The 18,293-nt window shown below is 51.8% G+C and overlaps 1 protein-coding gene across 2 annotated transcripts in view; it reads right to left on the bottom strand.

Annotated features, from left to right (window-relative positions):
• atp6v1h (ATPase H+ transporting V1 subunit H) overlaps positions 1–9,399 on the bottom strand; it is a 155,707-nt gene extending 146,308 nt beyond the window's left edge. Inside the window, exon 1 of one of the 2 annotated variants that reach the window (XM_072467771.1) lies at positions 9,272–9,399. The gene's annotated coding sequence lies outside the window, so the exon portion shown is untranslated. Of the gene's footprint in view, positions 1–8,397; positions 8,549–9,271 lie in introns of those variants that run through there. The other variant, XM_072467772.1, reaches the window with a different exon arrangement.
• Positions 9,400–18,293: the final 8,894 nt, after the last annotated feature.

The following is an 18,293-nucleotide window of genomic DNA, read 5'->3' as shown; positions in this document are numbered from 1 at the left end:
GCCTCACAAATGCCCTCACTTGCATGTACCTGAAAGCGTTTCCCGGGGGGTAACCCAAACTTCTCCGCCAGCGCCCCTAGGCTCGCAAACGTCCCATCGATGAACAGGTCCCCCATTCTTCTAATCCCTGCCCGATGCCAGCTCCGAAACCCCCCATCCATCCTTCCCGGGACGAACCGATGATTCTCCCGAATCGGGGACCAAACCGAGGCTCCCACCTCGCCCGTGTCGCCTCCACTGCCCCTAGATCTTCAACGTCACCGCCACCACCGGACTTGTGGTGTACCTTGTCGGCGAGAGTGGCAGCGGTGCCGTCGCCAGCGCCCTCAGGCTCGTGCCCACACAGAACGCCATCTCTAACCTCTTCCACGCCGCCCCCTCTCCTCCATTACCCACTTACGGATCGCCACATTGGCTGCCCAATAATAGCCGCACAGATTCTGCAGCACCAGCTCCCCCCCATGTCCCTGCTACGCTCCAGAAACACTCTTCACCCTCGGGGTCTTATTCGCCCACACAAAACCCATGATGCTCCTACTTACCCGTTTGAAAAAGGCCTTGGGGATCATAATGGGAAGGCACTGGAACACAAAGAGAAACCTCGGGAGGACCGTCATTTTAACCGACTGCACCCTACCCGCTAGAGAGTGGCAGCATATCCCATCTTTTAAAATCCTCCTCCATCTGCTCCACCAACCGCGTCAAATTGAGCTTGTGCAGGGCCCCCCCCCCAACTCCTAGCTACTTGGATCCCTAGGTACAGAAAGCTCCTTTCCGCCCTCCTCAGCGGTAGCTCATCTATCCCCCTTCCCTGGTCCCCTGAATGCACCCCAAAGAGCTTGCTCTTCCCCACGTTGAGTTTATACCCCGAAAAGTCCCCAAACTCCCTTAGGATCCGCATGACCTCCGCCATCCCCTCCACTGGATCTGCCACATACAGCAACAGGTCGTCCGCATACAGCGACACCCGATGTTCCTCTCCCCCCCGGACCAGTCCCCTCCATTTCCTGGACTCCCTTAGTGCCATGGCCAGAGGCTCAATTGCCAGTGCAAACAACAAGGAGGACAGGGGGCACCCCTGCCTCGTCCCCCGGTACAGCCAAAAGTACTCCGACCTCCGCCGATTCGTAGTCACACACGCCACCGGGGCTCTATAGAGCAGCCTGACCCAGCTGATGAACCCCTCCCCGAACCCAAACCTCCGCAACACTTCCCAAAGATACTCCCACTCCACCCGGTCAAAGGCCTTCTCCGCATCCATAGCTGCCACTAGCTCCGCTTCCCCCTCCACCGGGGGCATCATAATCACATTGAGGAGCCTCCGCACATTTGTATTTAATTGCCTACCCTTCACAAATCCCGTCTGGTCCTCATGGATCACCACCGGGACACAGTCCTCAATTCTCGTAGCCAGCACCTTTGCCAGCAACTTAGCATCAACATCGAGGAGCGAGATCGGTCTATACAACCCACATTGCAGTGGATCCTTGTCCCGCTTCAGGATCAAAGAAATCAGCGCCCTAGACATGGTCGGGGGCAGGGTCCCCCCTCCCTCGCCTTATTGAAAGTCCTCACTAGCAACGGGCCCAGCAGGTCCACGTATTTCCTGTAGAATTCAACCGGGAACCCATCCGGCTTCCCCGCCTGCATGCTCCCCAATCCTTTAACCAGCTCCTCCAGCCCAATCGGCGCCCCCAAACCAGCCACCTCCTCCACCCTCGGGAACCTCAGCTGATCTAAGAATCGTCGCATCCCCTCCTCCCCCACTGGGGGCTCAGACCTGTACAGATCCCCATAGAAATCCCTAAATACCTTGTTTATTCTCACCGCACTCCGCACCGTATTCCCCCCTCTATCCTTAACTCCACCAATCTCCCTCGCTGCCTCCCTCTTACAAAGCTGGTGTGCCAGCATCCGACTCGCCTTCTCCCCATACTCATACGTCGCCCCCTGCGCTTTTCTCCACTGTGCCTCTGCTTCCCCTGTGGTCAACAGGTCGAACTCAGTCTGGAGGTTCCCTTAGTAGCCCCTTCTCGGGGGCCTCTGCATGCCTCCTGTCCACCCTTAAAATCTCCCCCACCAACCTCTCCCTCCTCTCTCTTCTCCCTGTGGGCCCTAATGGAGATTAGCTCTCCCCTGACCCAGCATGCGTTTCATAAATCCGGCATCATCCCAATTCGGGCCATATACGTTCACCAGTACCACCCGCACCCCCTGCAACCTACCGCTCACCATCACATATCGACCTCCATTATCCACTACAATATTCATTGCCTCAAACGACACCTGCTTCCCCACCAGTACTGCAACCCCCCCTGTTCTTCGCACCCAGCCCTGAATGGAAGACCTGCCCTACCCATCCCTTTCTCATCCTAACCTGATCTGCCTTTCCTGAGCCGGCCACACCCCCTCTGGCGCAGCTCCTTTTTGCGGCCTTACCCCAACTCCCCATCCCCGGGCCAGTGCTCCCCCTCTTCCTCTGCGAGGGCCTGCCCCTCCAACACCGACACCCACACTCTCCCACAGCTAACCCATTCACCTATCCCCACCCAGCACGCAAACCAAAAGAACATTCCCCAAACGTAATAAATACAGTAAACATCCCCCCACGACAAACCCTCAATTTGAGTCCAACTTTTCAGACTGTATAAAGTTCCATGCCTCATCGGGCGTTTCAAAATAGTGGTGCCGATCTTGGAACGTGACCCACAATTGCGCTGGCTGCAGCATACCGAACTTCACCCCCTTCCGATGGAGCACCGCCTTAGCCCGATTGAAACCAGCTCTCCTCTTAGCCACCTCCGCACTCCAGTCTTGGTAAATTCAGATCTCCGTGTTCTCCCACCTGCTGCTCCGCTCTTTTTTGGCCCATCTCAGGACACACTCTCTGCCATAAAGCGGTGGAACCGCACCACTACAGCCCTTGGCGACTCGTTGGCTTTGGGTCTCCTTGCCAGGACCCGATGAGCCCCATCTAGCTCCAGGGGCCTCGGGAAAGCTCCCGCGCCCATCAGCGAATTGAGCATCGTGCTCATATATGCTCCAGCATCAGGCCCTTCCACTCCTTCAGGGAGACCCAGAATCCGAAGATTTTTCCTCCTCGACCCATTCTCCAGGTCCTCAAATCTTTCCGCCCACCTCTTGTGCAGCGCCTCATGCGCCTCCACCTTCACCGCCAGGCCCAAGATCTCATCCTTGTTCTCAGAGGTTTTTTGACGCACCTCCCGGATCGCCGCCCCTTGGCCTTCTGGGTCTCCACAAATTTCTCAATCGCCGCCTTCATTGGCGCCAGCATTTCTGTCTTCAGCTCCTCAAAACAGCGTTTTAGAAACTCCTGCTGCTCCTGCGACCACTGCGCCCATGCTGCTTGGTCTCCACCAGTCATCTTGCTTTTCCTCCCTCGCACTTTTCGCTGCCCCAAGATCACTTTTCACCGCTCCACTCCTGGTCCAATCCATATAATGTCGGGGGGACCCTGCTGTCACCTTCCCACACTGGATGCCGTCGAACAATTGCCGTTGGGGCCCCTCTGGAGAGCCCAAAAGTCCGTTCCCGGCAGGAGCTGCCGAACGTGCGACCTACCTAGGCATAGTCGCAACCGGAAGTCTCGCCTTTACCATTCTCGCCGGCCAGGTACTCAATGAGCCCAGTGATGTTGTCAGCCCTAAGGGTGCGGGGGCAGCATATGGGACTGGAAGGTGCCTTGGTGTGGACATCAACCTGTAATAACCAAAGATATGTCCCGGCAGGGCTGGATGCGAGGTTTAGCAGTTGGCGGCAGGCAGGGATTGAGCGCTTTTGGTGACTTGTTTATAGGGGCAAATTTGGAGGACATGTATGAGTTTCTAAAAGGGACAAGTCCTTTAGGTACCTGCAGATTCGGCACTTTGCAAGGAGAGAGGTGCTTTCCTTTCCTGCCGCTCCTGGGGTTGCAGGACAAGGTGCTGTCGAAGGACAAAAATAGGAGGGGAAGGTGTCCGATGTCTGCAAGGAGCTGATGGAGTGGGGGGAGCCCTGGTGGGGGATATCAAGTGCATATGGGAGGAGATGCTGGGAGGGGAGAGATCTTGCGGAGGGTGAACGCATCCCCATCATGTGCTAGGCTAAACCTCATCCAGTTAAGGTGGTGCATACGGCTCATTTGGCGTTGGCATAGTTAAGTAGGTTCTTTGCTGGGGTAAAGGATAGGTGTGGGCGGTGTGCGGGGCGGCAAGGGCGCGAATCAGGTCCACATGCTCTGGGCCTGTCCGAGATTGAGGGGGTTCTGGCAGAGGTTCTCAGAAGTGATGTCCGATGTGCTGGGTGTGAAGGTGGTTCCTTGTCCGGGGTGTGAGAGAGGCCGATGTTTTGGCCTTTGCCGCCCCGATAGTCCGGAGACGGATTTAGCAAGGGTGGTGGGACTCGGAGCTGCCAAAAGCGGGTGAGCGGCATGACAGAATTCCTGAGACTGGAGAAGGTCAAGTTCACATTGAGGGGGTCGGCAGAGGGGTTCACCTGAAGGTGGAAGCCGTTTATTAATTTCTTTGAGGAGGTTTGAAGGGTTAGCAAGGGGGGGGGGGGGTCAAAATGAGGAAGGTGGGTTTGGCGTCAGGGGAGCAGGTGGGGTGTGGTTGTTTATTGTATTGTTTTGTTGTTCTTCTGATTCTTTGTATTTGTGAAAATCCTTTGAATAAAAATATTTAAGAAAGGTTTGTGGGTTCATGTCTCACTCCAGAACTTCAGCACAAAATTCAAAGTTGGGCGTATCAGTGCAGCAGGGAGTGGGCTATGCTATTGGGGGCATCATGTTTTGAAAGGACATTAAACCGACAGCCCTTACCCTCACGATGATGTAAAAGACCCCACAGCAATATTTCATGATAATGTAAAAGACCCCACAGCAATATTTCAAACAAAAATTGGGCATGTATCAAAGTCCTCACCAATATTAATCCATCTATCTACATAACTAAACAGATTACCTGGTTTCCATCACATTGTTCTTTGAGGGAGGAAAAAAAAAACCGGGCAAGAAATAAAAAGGCAGGCAGAAGTCAGTACAGATATTTACATGCAATTGTTCGTCCTCCTGTTGTGGCCGGGCCACCCCTTTGGTCAGCGTTCCTTTATTGCAATTCCTAGTTTGGCCCGGATGTGTATTTACAGGTATCAATCTACTGTTTTGGTCCCTGGTCCCTCTTGTTTTCCTTGCATGCCCCCCCCCCACTTCCTTTATTTCAGTGGCTGGCTTAGCACAGAGTGGGTGAAACAGCTGGCTTGTAATGCAGAACAAGGTCAGCAGCGCGGGTTCAATTCCTGTACCGGCCTCCCCGGACAGGTGCCGGAATGTGGCGACTAGGGGCTTTTCACAGTAACTTCATTGAAGCCTGCTTGTGACAATAAGTGGTTATTATTATTATCTTCATCACCCCACCCCTCCCCCCCTACTCTATTGGTTCCTAGCGACAACAGATCATGGAACAAATTGATGAACAGCTTCCACATCTTGTGGAAGCTGTCTTCCAACCCCCTGATGGCAAATTGTATTCTCTCCAGTTTGAGAAATTCTTCCAGGTTGGACAGGCAGTCTTCAGCCTTGGGTGGTGCTGCCGATTGGCAGCCAATCAGAGAGGCAAAGGTTTGGGTGTCACCCCCACCAGCCCCATCCCAATGAAGAGTTCTGGCTGGTAGGGGACCCTGAAGACAGCCACTTTTGGGCATGGCTGCATCCTCACTCCCACAACCCAAAACGTGAGCTCAAAAAAGGTCATCCAGTACCCAGCAAGTCTGAGGTAGGCCTCAAACTTGTGGGTGCAGTTGACCAGGGCCTCCCCGGCACCGTTCAAGTTTGTCCTCCAACTCCAAAGAGAACCTACTCATTCAGGTTCTGGATAGGTGCGCTCTGTGCATCACCTTTAGTTGGGTTCTGCAAGCCCTGCACATGTAGAGGTAAAGTTCACCCTTTGCAGCGCTCCCATCTAGAGTCCTCCCCCTATTCCCGTGCCTAGTTCCTACTCCCATTTTTCCCTGGTCTCGTCCAGAGGAAGCGTACCTCCTCCAACAGTCGCCATACAGGTCCTCAGTTTCCCTTCCCTAGGTCACCCATGTCCAGCAATTCTTTGACTAATGAATGTCCTGGTATCAGGGGGGGTACGTTGTCGCTTCCTTATGGAGGAGGGTTTTGACCTGTATATGCATTAGCTTGTTTATTTTTGGCAATTGCAATCTCTCCCAGGAGTTCCTCAAAGATCACTACTCTGTTGTCTGTGTACATCCCTAACAGCAAATGGTCTCTTACATTTTTTTGTTGACTGACATGATCTGGTTCACTGCTGGTTTTATTGCCACCCCAGCTCATGTTTGTGCATGAATACATCTGCGTATGCAGGTAAGAGTGAAATTATACTCCCTGCCCTGAAACGTCACCCAGGGCTTAGCAGAGTACAGCATCCCAGACCGCACATGTTCTTACAAAGGGCGGCTTTGACTTTGTTAAATTCCACCTGCGCTTACCCCAAAACCTGGTACACCCAGATTGTGTACCTCCCATTTACAGGACCTTGTATGTCTTACCCAATTCAGGATCTTCTCCCAATCTTGGTTCTGGTTTCGCAATGATGGCCTGCGGCTACTCCCTGGCCTTGGGCTTTGGCCAGATTCACGTGTGGGCTCTGTCCACTTCTGGGGGTTTGGGTAAGATTGCCCCTCCAACCAGTTTGCCCAGCACCTGGGTCATGTACTCCATAGTGTTCCTGTGCTCTTGTGCCCTCCAGTAGGCCCATAATACAGAGGTTTTGGTGGCACAATCAATGTTCTTGGTCCTTGACCTTCCCCCTTAATGTCCCTTGTGCCACCACCAACCTTGCTATCTCCTTGAGACAATCAGATTGTTGTGGTCAGTCATGACCTTCTCCAGTTCTCTGATCGTCGCCTCCTGCGACTCTTAGATGCCACTGTCTTTTCCTGCGCTGATTGCAGGGTGACCAGCATCTCCGCTACCGCCACTTGCACTGTCACCATCATTTCAAGTTTCATCTCAGCGTCCTAGAGTTCTTGCTTTAGGAATTCCCAACACTTGTTCAACACGGCAGTCCATCCCGTTGGGTGTGGCCGGGACCTCATCGCCCTATGTGTTCGGCATCAGTCTTCCTCTCCCAGCTTTTACTATCTCTGCTGTGTTCAGCTCCTCAGGTTGCTGTGCCTGGCATGTTTTGTTTGTTGTGGTGGTGATGGAGGAGGGTGGGGGGTTCACCCTGGGTTTAGTGGGCTAAAAGTCCCAAATTTGGAGTTTGCAAGAAGAGACCCACCTTTTGTGCATCCACTCAGCACATGCCTGTCAATAGAACAGTGACTATACTTCTATGTTGGAATGTCTTGTAGCCATGAAAGATGCCACACAAGTCTAAATCTTTGTGTCACTATTTAGTGCAAGACTTTCCAGTCTCTTTTACCAAAGTTTGGAACTCTGGCATGAATTTAAGGAACAGCACATATTAGTGCACTTTCTATGTTTTGCCCAGCAGTGGTCTGACTTCTGAGATTATTGATATTAATTTTGACTCATCCCTTCCCATGATTGGACAATGTTTCCCCTTTGCCATGACCTGCCCTGCTGGAGATGCTCATTATTGATTGAGCTTGCTTTCTTCTGCAGTCCTGAAGCAGCTATCACCTTTAGACATAGACTTTACAGTGCAGAAGGAGGCCATTCGGCCCATCGAATCTGCACCAGCTCTTGGAAAGAGTACCCTACCAAAGCCCACACCTCCACCCTATCCCCATAACCCAGTAACCCCACCCAACACTAAGGGCAATTTTGGACACCAAGGGCAATTTAGCATGGCCAATCCACCTAACCTGCACATCTTTGGACTGTGGGAGGAAACCCACGCACACACGGGGAAAACGTGCAGACTCCGCACAGACAGTGACCCAAGACAGGAATCGAACCTGGGACCCTGGAGCTGTGAAGCAATTGTGCTAACCACTATGTTACCGTGCTGATAATGATGAATGCTCCCCTTGCTCTACAAGATTGCTGGTACTCCCATGATTCTGAAGTTAACATTAATACTGCATACCACTTTTGCAAATAGCCAATAACCAGTAGACAAGAAAGCAAAATACACAAGAATCAAAAAATGCTGATTTTCATCTCACCATTTTGCAACAAATAAACAAAAAGGTTAAAGTATGCAAGTACACAAGTAGCAAGAACACATATCTACCCAAGTTCTAATTGGTCACCTTTGGATTTGCAACAAATTGTGAGTGGCTACTGGAAAGTTGTTCAGGCCACAGTTGAAATGCTGCATGCAATCTTAAGCATCCCCGTTATAAGGTTAGAGCTCTCAAAGGGATACCAGGAGAGATTTTAGCTGTTAAGGAAAGGCTGGAAATGGGCAAATTAAATTTTACCTAATGCTTCAATTGAAGTCTTGTTGGTGGACTACAGTAAATCCTGAAACACTTCTCGTATGAGTATTACTCAGACCATTTCCCCGTGCTGAATAGGATTAGTCTTACTTCAAAGAATTCAAGATATCGGTGACCTTGTGCAAGAAATGAGGCAGGACTGTTGTCAAAACACCACTCAGGGATCAGAGCAACAGAAGGTGGGTTTGAGCGAGTTCAGGAGCCCAGTGGATACCAGCCTGGACTGGCGCTGCCCAGGGGAGGGGGCCCTGGTGGGTATAGACACTGACAAGGCCGGGGTGGGGTTATGATTAACAATAATCAGTGGTGGAAATGGAGACAGGCCCACACGGTGTGTCGGTCATTCACACGGAGTCACACTGAGCGGCCGAGGCCGCTCCATCACCGCCATCAGGGTCGGGGCCCACTTTGAGGGTGGGGGAAGCTCCTCAACATGGCCGCGACTCCGGTTACTGGGGGTCCTGTGCTCCCCTTCCCGGGGCTCGAGCGGGCGCCGACCCCTCCCGTTTCCCGGGGCTCGAGCGGGCGCCGATCCCTCCCGTTTCCCGGGGCTCGAGCGGGCGCCGATCCCTCCCGTTTCCCGGGGCTCGAGCGGGCGCCGACCCCTCCCGTTTCCCGGGGCTCGAGCGGGCGCCGACCCCTCCCGTTTCCCGGGGCTCGAGCGGGCGCCGATCCCTCCCGTTTCCCGGGGCTCGAGCGGGCGCCGACCCCTCCCGTTTCCCGGGGCTCGAGCGGGCGCCGATCCCTCCCGTTTCCCGGGGCTCGAGCGGGCGCCGATCCCTCCCGTTTCCCGGAGTTCGAACGGTGATCCGTCCGGTTTTCCCGTGGCTCGGGCGGGCAGCGGCGACCCCCTCACCTGAGAACCTGCACAGCGGACGCGTCACCTCTGGAACACTCCAAACACGCACTGTCATGTGACTACTCATGTGATCCTGCTGCTCTTAAAGGGACAGGCGCACGGTGAATCGAGACTGGTTCTGTCAAGACTGAAGCCCAGCCCACCAGCATTTCACAAGTCACTTGCCCGCTTACAGAGCCACTATCCAATGTTTACTGATAGGGATACCACATTTCATCCAATCTAAAACCCATATCGTCAGAAATGGAGCTCGGAGCCGATAATTGAATAAAACATGCCCCATTCATAGGAATATGTCTCCTCTATAACCAAACTATCCTTGTGAAGGCATCCCATTGTTCACTTTATTATTTTGCCCAGCAAGGTTTGATTCCAATTCACCTGAGCCAGATCCCATTTTAACTCACTGAACTCAGCCCCCGTCCAGCCAATATTCAGTGCTAGAGTATCCAAAACCTTCTAAAGAAAATAATTCCAAAGATTAAGACTATCCTATCCAATGACTACCACCTCTATTGTGACATTGGCGGTCAGTCGTCTATAGTGAAAACAGATGGACAATGCTCATGGGGGAGGAGGTAGCAGAGTGATGATGTCATTGGACTAGCCATCCAGAGCCGCAGGTTAATGCTCTGCGGACACAGCAGCTAGTGGTATTTAAATTCAATTGTTAAATCTTGAATTAAAGTCTCAGTAATGTTGACCATGAAACCATTGTCATTATCGTTAAAAATCCAGATGGATATAGGCCCCCCCGGGGGAGTTAGGTATTGTCAGGTTGTTGGGCTTTGGTTACTTATCCATAGCGAGTAGGGTCTGGGAAATGTCACTCTTCTTTGTTCTTTAAGCACACACAATGGATTGGATTTACCTTTGCTAGCTGTGGGCAGCACGGTGGCACAGTGGTTAGCACTGCTGCCTCACGGCACCGAAGTCCCAGGTTCGATCCCGGCCCTGGGCCACTGTCCGTGTGGAGTTTGCACATTCTCCGCGAGTTTGTGTGGGTTTCGCCCCCACAACCAAAAGATGTGCAGGGTTGGTGGATTGGCCACGCTAAATTGCCCCTTAATTGGAAAAAATGAATTGGGTACTCTAAATTCATTTTTAAAAAACTTTGCTTGCTGTAAAGTTTCAGCTAGTGAACGGGAGTGATGTGGGAGGAGGGGCTGGGGCTTGTTGGACCTGTTTGAGCAAGGTCCAGATACCCTAGCTTATTTGTTTGGTGGGGGGATGGGGGAGAGAGAAGAGAGTCGTTTTTCAGGAAAGCTTTTTTCAGGGTTATGGGGGAGGGGGGCTTGGAGGTGGGGATCAGACAGACTGGGACTAAGGGTTTTTAAGTATCTCGTCCTAGGAGCATGGCCAAGCATTCCAAACAATCCAGGGTCTTGGGTGGGTCCTGGGCTCGGGCCACCCAGTGGTAGCAACCTTTGTCTTTTATCTTTAGAAATTGTTCGCAGTCAGTCAGTGGGCCATTTATGGTTGGATTTTTTTTTTACTTTAATGGTAGGGGTTTGTAAATAATATTGTTTGTATGGATTTGTTTATTTTGTGTTTTATAAAATGAACACTTCAATAAAAATATATATATTAAAAAACCCAACTGGTTCATTCATGATCTTAAGGGAATGTGGCCTACATGTGACTCCAGACCCACAACAATGTGATTGACTTTTAACTGCCCTCTGAAATGGACAGTCAGTTGTACCGGCCGCTACAGAAAAGTCATAAAAGAATGACAGCCAACAGATCACCTGGCATCGATCTACGCACTGGAAATGACAATGGCACACCCAGCCCTGTCGACCCTGCAAGGTTCTTCCTGACAGCCAAAATTAGGAGAACTGTCTCACAAACTAGTCAAGTAACAGCCTGACTTAGTTATTCTCGAGGAATCATACCTTATAGACAATGCCTCTGACATCACCGTCCCTGGGTAAGTTCTATCCATCTGATAGGACAGAGCCACCAGTGGCAACGGCACAGTTGGGAGGAGGTTGCTCTGGGAGTCCTCAACATTGACTCTTGTTCCCCTGAAGTCTGAGATCAAACATGGGCAGGGGTACCTCCTAGCTAATTAGCAAAAACCACTACCTTTACCAACGTCTGAGAAATTGGTACACCTCCATGTTGAAAAAAATGTTAGAAAAGCAATGAGGTGACAATAACATAGAATGTACATGGAGTGGGGTCTACAGTATCCGTCACCAAGGGATGCTCTGTAGCACCACTACTGATGAGCTGGCCAAGTCCTAAAATGTGGAGATTCCTTTGTTGGACTGGGGTGGGCACAGTACGACATCTTACAACACCAGGTTAAAGTCCAACAGGTTTATTTGGAATCAGGTGAGTGAAGGAGCTGCGCTCCAAAAGCTAATGATTCCAAATAAACCTGTTGGACTTTAACCCTGCTGTTGTAAGTTTTGTTACCAAGTCCTAAAAGACATAGCTGCTGGATTGAGACTACAGCAGGTGGTGAGAGAGCCAAGATGAAAAAACACACTAGACCTCGTCCTCAGCAATTTACCTGTCACACATGCATCTGTCCATGACAGTATTGGTTGGAGTAACACATTTCTTTCACAATTCTTGTGGAGACAAAGTCCTGCCTTCATTTTAGGGATACACTCCAATGTGTTGTGTGGCACCACCACCATACTCAATGGCATACATTTCAAAGAGATCTAGCAACTCAAATCTGGGCATCCTACAAGGCACTTTGACAAAGAGTCTTCCAAACTCGAAACGTTAACTTCCTTGTCTCTTCACAGATGCTTTCGGACTTGCTGAGATTTTCCAGTATTTTTTGTTATTGATCCACAAAGCACTGTTGGCCATCAGCATAATATTATTGAAAAGAGGGCGGACGATGACACAATGGTTAGCACTGCTGTCTCACGGCGGCGAGGACCCAGGTTCGATCTCAGCCCTACATCACTGTCCATGTGGAGTTTACACATTCTCCCATGTCTGCATGGGTCTCACCCCCACAACCCAAAAAGATGTGCAGGTAGGTGGATTGGCCATGCTGAATTGCCCCTTAATTGGGAAAAAAATAATTGGGTACTTTAAAAAAATTTTTACAAATTGTATTTAAGCACAGTCTGTAACTACACGGCCCAGCAAATCCCCAATTTACCATTATTATCAAGTCAGGTAATCAACACTTATTCAATGAAGAGTGCAGGAGGGCATGTCAGGAGCAGCACCATACATACTGAAAAATGTGGTGTCAACATGGTGAAGCTACAACACTTGCGTGCCAAACCGCGGAAGCACCATGCGAATGACAGAGTTAAGCAACCCCACGGTCAGATAGAAGGTCTGCAGTTCTGTCACATTCAGTTGAGAATGGTGGTGAACAATTAAGCAACTCACTGGAGGTGGCGGTTCCACAAATGTTCCGATCCTGAATAATGCAGAAACCCAGCATATCAGTGCAAAAGACAAGGCTGAAGCATTTGCAAGAATCATCAGACAAAAGTGCCGAGTAGATGAACTATCTCAGCCTCAGCATCACAGGGTCAGCCTTCACTACCCGCCAAAGTACCCAGATATGACCTGTCCACAAAAAGCAAGACAAATCCAACCCAGTCAATTGCCTCCCCATCAATCTACTGACAATTATCAGGAAAGTGATGGAAGGGATCAACAATAGGTTTACCAAGCGGCTCTTACTCATCGATAACCTGCTCACTGGCACTCAGTTTGGTAGCCCCCAATTGCAGGCCTAGCCACCGTGGAGGCACCCACCCCCCCGGAGTCGGATCCCCCCCCCCGCCCCCACACCAGGACGGTCCTCGCAGCCAGAATGCCGAGGTGCCGCTGGATGGGACCACATGTGAACCACACCGGCGGGACTCGGCGGGCACTCGGCCCGGCGAGCGCAGAGAATCGGCGTGGAGGCCGCTTTCAATGGCCCCCAAGCATCGCCGCGTCGCCCGCGCGCCTGGCGGGTCTGCGGAGAATCGCGGAAGCGCTGTCACGCCGGATTTCCAGCGTGAACAGCTATTCTCCGCCCCTGCGCGGGCACGATTCCGGAGCAGAGGGTCGGAGAATCCCGCCCCTTGTCAACTCAGTAATTGTCTATTTTGTAAAGCACTTTTTAAAAATGCCTTAATAAAGTAGTCCAGCTGACTAAGATATATATATATATCACATCTCACCCATGAGATTAATCAAGCAGGAAGCTCTGACTTTGGATGTCCTTCTTTTCCCACTTGAGGAAATGTATCTGGAACTATCGCCTCTTTGAATGTCCGATTGCTCATTTACTATTTAATCTGCCAAACTTTGATTCCAATCCACCTGGGCCAGATCCCTTTTCAACTCAGTGAATTTCACCCTGCTCCAATTAAATATTTTCCATGTTTGATTTTTCTTGTTTCTTTTCCTATAATTAGTCTGAATCTAATGATATTGTCATCACTATTTCCCAAATACAATCCCACTAAAACATGCCCCACTTGCCCCACTTCATTCATCAGAACGATATATATCCAGCACTGTTACCTTTCTAGTTGGGCTGGAAAAAACACTGATCAATAAAGTTATCTTGTATGCCATTCTGGAATTCTTCCCTTTTTTTGCTGTTCCTGCGTCTTTCGCAGCCTGTATCAGAATAATTGTAGTCCCATCTTTCTGCAATTTGCTTGCAAATTTGCTCCTCCATCTCCTTTATTATTTGGTGGCTTATTGTATACACCCCAGCCCTGTACTTGAACCTTTAGTATTTCTCAGGTATAATGGGCAGCATGGTAGCACAAGTGGATTAGCACTGTGGCTTCACAGCGCCAGGGTCCAAGATTCGTTTCCCTGCTGGGTCACTGTCTGTGCGGAGTCTGCACGTTCTCCCCGTGTCTGCGTTGGTTTCCTCCGGGTGCTCCAGTTTCCTCCCACAGTCCAACGACATGCAGGTTAGGTGGATTGACCATGATAAATTGCCCTTAGTGACCAAAATGGTTAGGAGGGGTTATTGGGTTACAGGGATAGGGTGGAAGTGAGGGCTTAAGTGGGTCGGTGCAGACTCGATGGGTCGAATGGCCTCCTTCTGCACTGTATATTCTATGTTTATAACCAAATAAATTTTGTCTTTGAACACTCAGATACAAGCATATAATTTATTTCTGGACCAGCAACAATGGGTGCATTCACTTCAATTTTCAGATACAGGGTCACAGTTTGTGACATGCCCATACTTGTTGAATGCCCAGCTCTAGCACCATACACCTGGCAGCAGTGTTGACAGAAATAATTCACTTGGGTGGTGAAGGTGAATTAATACATCTCGTCATCGACTGTCCCTCAACTCAAGGATGGTTCCTCCTCGGGGTCGAGTTTTCACCATGAGTTTTGTGTGACTGAACAGGCTAATTCTTGACTCATAGAGTTTTGAGCACATGGGGCAGGATATCCCACAAGGTAATGGTATCCGGAGTGCAGGATTTGCTTCCTTTTCTTTCTTTTTCTGCCACTGCTGAATCCCGTCATTGAAATATTGTGAACCAAAGTGTGATATGGCTTGCTGGACAAGTTGTCACCAGTTTGAATGATTGGTAGTATGTTCCTCAGTAATTAGTGTTAATGCTACCACCAGAAAACCTTCAGAATGTCTTTGTCCTCTCCTGGAATGCAGGCCTTTTGAGAGTTGAGAAAACAGCACTGATGCACTATCAATTACGACGAGACTAGAGTGTAATCGAGGCTTTGTTACGCAGAGATGTGTAGCCTCCCGCAGCTGCTGCCAAAATGGCTGTAGCTCGGAGAGCCCACACATTTATACCCCACCTACTGGGCGGAGCCAGCAGGCAGGAATCTATCCCCATACCTGTAGTACAGGGGCCTTACCGTAATACCCCTCGTATGCGGTATATATAATACAACAGTGGTGACTACCACATTCACCCCCTGTTAAAAAATAGTCCAGCAGGATGGAAAACTATTTACATTCAGGTGTTTAACATTTTAAGGAAAAGTTTACAAATTCAGACGATCGGGCGCCTTGATCTGTCGTTGCAAGCGTCACAGTTCTGGTGGCGCTTTCGGCGTTGGTTCGGTCGTCGGTGACTCCGGGAGCGTGTCGACCTCATCTTCATCCCCAGATGGGACCAAGGGGAGAACGGATCGTCCTGGAGCGGGGGCTGTGGTGGGGTGCACTGGGGGGAGGGAGGGTGGTGCCGGGGTGGGGGGGGGGGGGGGTATTCAGCTGGTGCCCGGTCCCTGAGGGAGACTGTGTCTTGGCAGCCGTCGGGGGTTCGCGTGAAGTAGCTGTACCCTCTCAACCAACGGGTCCGCCTTGTGTAGCCACACGTGCTTGCGGAGGAGGACGGGTCCTGGAGCTGCCAGCCACATTGGGAGCGAAACCTCTTTTGAGAGTTGAGAAAACAGCACTGATGCACTATCAATTACGACGAGACTAGAGTGTAATCTTACTGGGGAAGGCAAAGAGGCGTTCATGGGGAGTTTCGTTCGTCGCAGTGCAAAGGAGAGACCGAATGGAATGAAGGCCGTCGGGGAGGACCTCCTGCCAGCGGGAGGCCGGGAGATTTCTGGACCGTAGGGCCAGCTGGATGGCCTTCCAGACCGTCCCATTCTCCTGCTTCTCCTGCCCGTTTCTCCAGCGGTTGTAGCTGGTCGTCCTGCTCAAGGCAATGAATACCCCCCGTTGAGCAGGTACTGGCGCAGCTCATCGCTCATAAATGAGGATCCCCGGTTGCTGTGGATGTAGGCGAGGAAACCGAACAGAGCGAAGATGGTGTTGAGGGCTTTGATGACGGTGACAGACGTCATATTGGGGCATGGGACGGCGAAGGGGAGTCTGGAATATTCGTCGACCACATTAAAAAAGTACGTGTTTCGGTCGGTGGAGGGGAGGGGCCCTTTGAAGGCCATGCTGAGGCATCGAGTCTGCTCGTTGAGCTTACCGGCGCGATACAAAATCTCGTAATTGTAGGTGGAGAGCTCGATCCTCCACCTCAAGATCTTATCATTTTTGATCTTACCCCGCTGTGTGTTGTTGAACATGAAGGCAACCGACCATTGGTCAGTGAGGAGAGGACCGAATAATTGACCAGTATGGACTGCGGGCCACCTTCCCGTACCTGGATAACGTCACCATCTGCGGCCAGGTAATGCCTCCAATGCTGCACAGCTTCAACAATATCTTGGGCCTCCTTTTCGACGGAGGAGTGCCGACTTTCGGATGCATGGAGGGGGCGGGAAAAGAATGCCACGGGCCTGCCTGCCTGGTTGAGGGTGGCGGTTAGAGCGACGTCTGAAGCATCACTCTCGACTTGGAAGGGGAGCGTTTCATCGACCGCGTGCATCACGGCCTTGGCGATGTCAGCCTTGATATGGTTGAAGGCCTGGTCAGCCTCGGCCGGCAAGGGGAAAACAGTGGAGTGAATGAGTGGGCGGGCCTTGTCCGCAGAGTTAGGGACCCACTGGGAATAGTACGAGAAGAAGCCCAGCCTTCGTTTGAGGGCCTTGGGGCAGTGGGAGTTCCATGAGGGGGCGCGTGCGATCGGGGTCGGGCCCTAGCACTGCGTTCTGGACCACATAGCCGAGGATGGCTAACCGATTCGTGCTGAACATGCACTTCTCCTTGTTGTAGGTTAGGTTGAGGAGTTTAGCGGTGTGGATGAATTTGGAAAGGTTAGCGTCGTGGTCCTGCTGGTCGTGGCCGCAGATGGTGACGTTATCCAGGTACGGGAAGGTGGCCCGCAGTCCATACCGGTCAACTATTCGGTCCATCTCCCGTTGGCAGACCGAGACGCCGTTAGTGACGCCAAAGAGAACCCTAAGGAAGTGGTAAGGGCAGCCGTCCGCTTCAAATGTGGTGTACGGGTGATGCGCAATCAATTACACTCAAGACAAAGTGATTCCATAACTGAAGGCTTTAATCTGCTAAACCATTTCCCCAGCAGCTTCGATACAGAAAGTGAAGGCTGCTGGGATGTCACCATCTCTTATACCCCGCCTTCAGTGCGGAGCTACGTAATACAGCCAATGGTAGACTCCTGGGTCCAACCAATGGTCATCAGCCTCTCAGGGACCACAATACCTGGTACTACCACATTCACCCCTTGTTAAAAAAGAGCTCGGGGGGGGGGGGGGGGGTGTGGTGGCCTTAATAGTCGCCTTTAGCATGGTATGACCAGGCATGGAGGTACCATGATGTCGAAGATATGTACAAAGTGTTCATAGTGCAGCAATCAGTCGATCGGGCAGCCTGGTCGTCCTTCTGGAGCGCCTGGGCTTCGGCGGTGATTCTGACAAGGGTCCCGGTGGTTGCGACTCCGGGAGCGTGGTGTCGTCCTCCCTGGCAGCTTTGTCACCCCTAGGCGGCGCTGTAGGGGCAAAAGATTGACAGGGAGGGGGGGGCGCCTCTAGGGAGGCGTCGGTGGGTGGTCGGGCCTAGGCAGAAGCGGCGGGAATACTGACCCTCCAGTGAGGTGCTGTGGGGGAGGTGAGGGTGGGGGCAATGGTTCGGGTGCGCGTGGGGTTCTGGCGGGCGCCAGGTCCCGAAGGGAGACTGTGTCTTGCCGGCCATCAGGGAACGCCACGTAGGCGTACTGGGGTTAGCGTGCAGCAGGTGGACCCTCTCGACCAACGGGTCCGACTTGTGCGCCCGCACGTGCTTCCGAAGCAGGATGGGCCCGGGTGTCGCTAGCCAGGTTGGGAGCAAGGTCCCAGAGGAGGACTTCCTGGGGAAAACAAGGAGACGTTCATGAGGCGTCTGATTTGTGGTTGTACAGAGCAGCGACCGGATGGCGTGGTGGGCCATCGGGAGGACCTCTTGCCAGCGGGAGACCGGGAGATTCCTGGACCGTAGGGCCAGTAGAACGGTCTTCCAGACCGTTCCGTTCTCCCTCTCTACCTGCCCGTTTCTCCGGGGGTTGTAACTGGTCGTCCTGCTCGAGGCAATGCACTTGCTGAGCAGGAATTGACGCAATTCGTCGCTCATAAAGGAGGACCCCCTATCACTGTGAATGTATGCGGGGAAACCGAACAGTGTAAAGAT

This window comes from Scyliorhinus torazame, chromosome 11 (assembly GCF_047496885.1).
Source record: "Scyliorhinus torazame isolate Kashiwa2021f chromosome 11, sScyTor2.1, whole genome shotgun sequence".
NCBI classification, from domain to species: domain Eukaryota; kingdom Metazoa; phylum Chordata; class Chondrichthyes; order Carcharhiniformes; family Scyliorhinidae; genus Scyliorhinus; species Scyliorhinus torazame.
The sequence above is the reverse complement of the archived record's forward strand: the minus strand, read 5'-3'. Positions and strand labels throughout refer to the sequence as shown.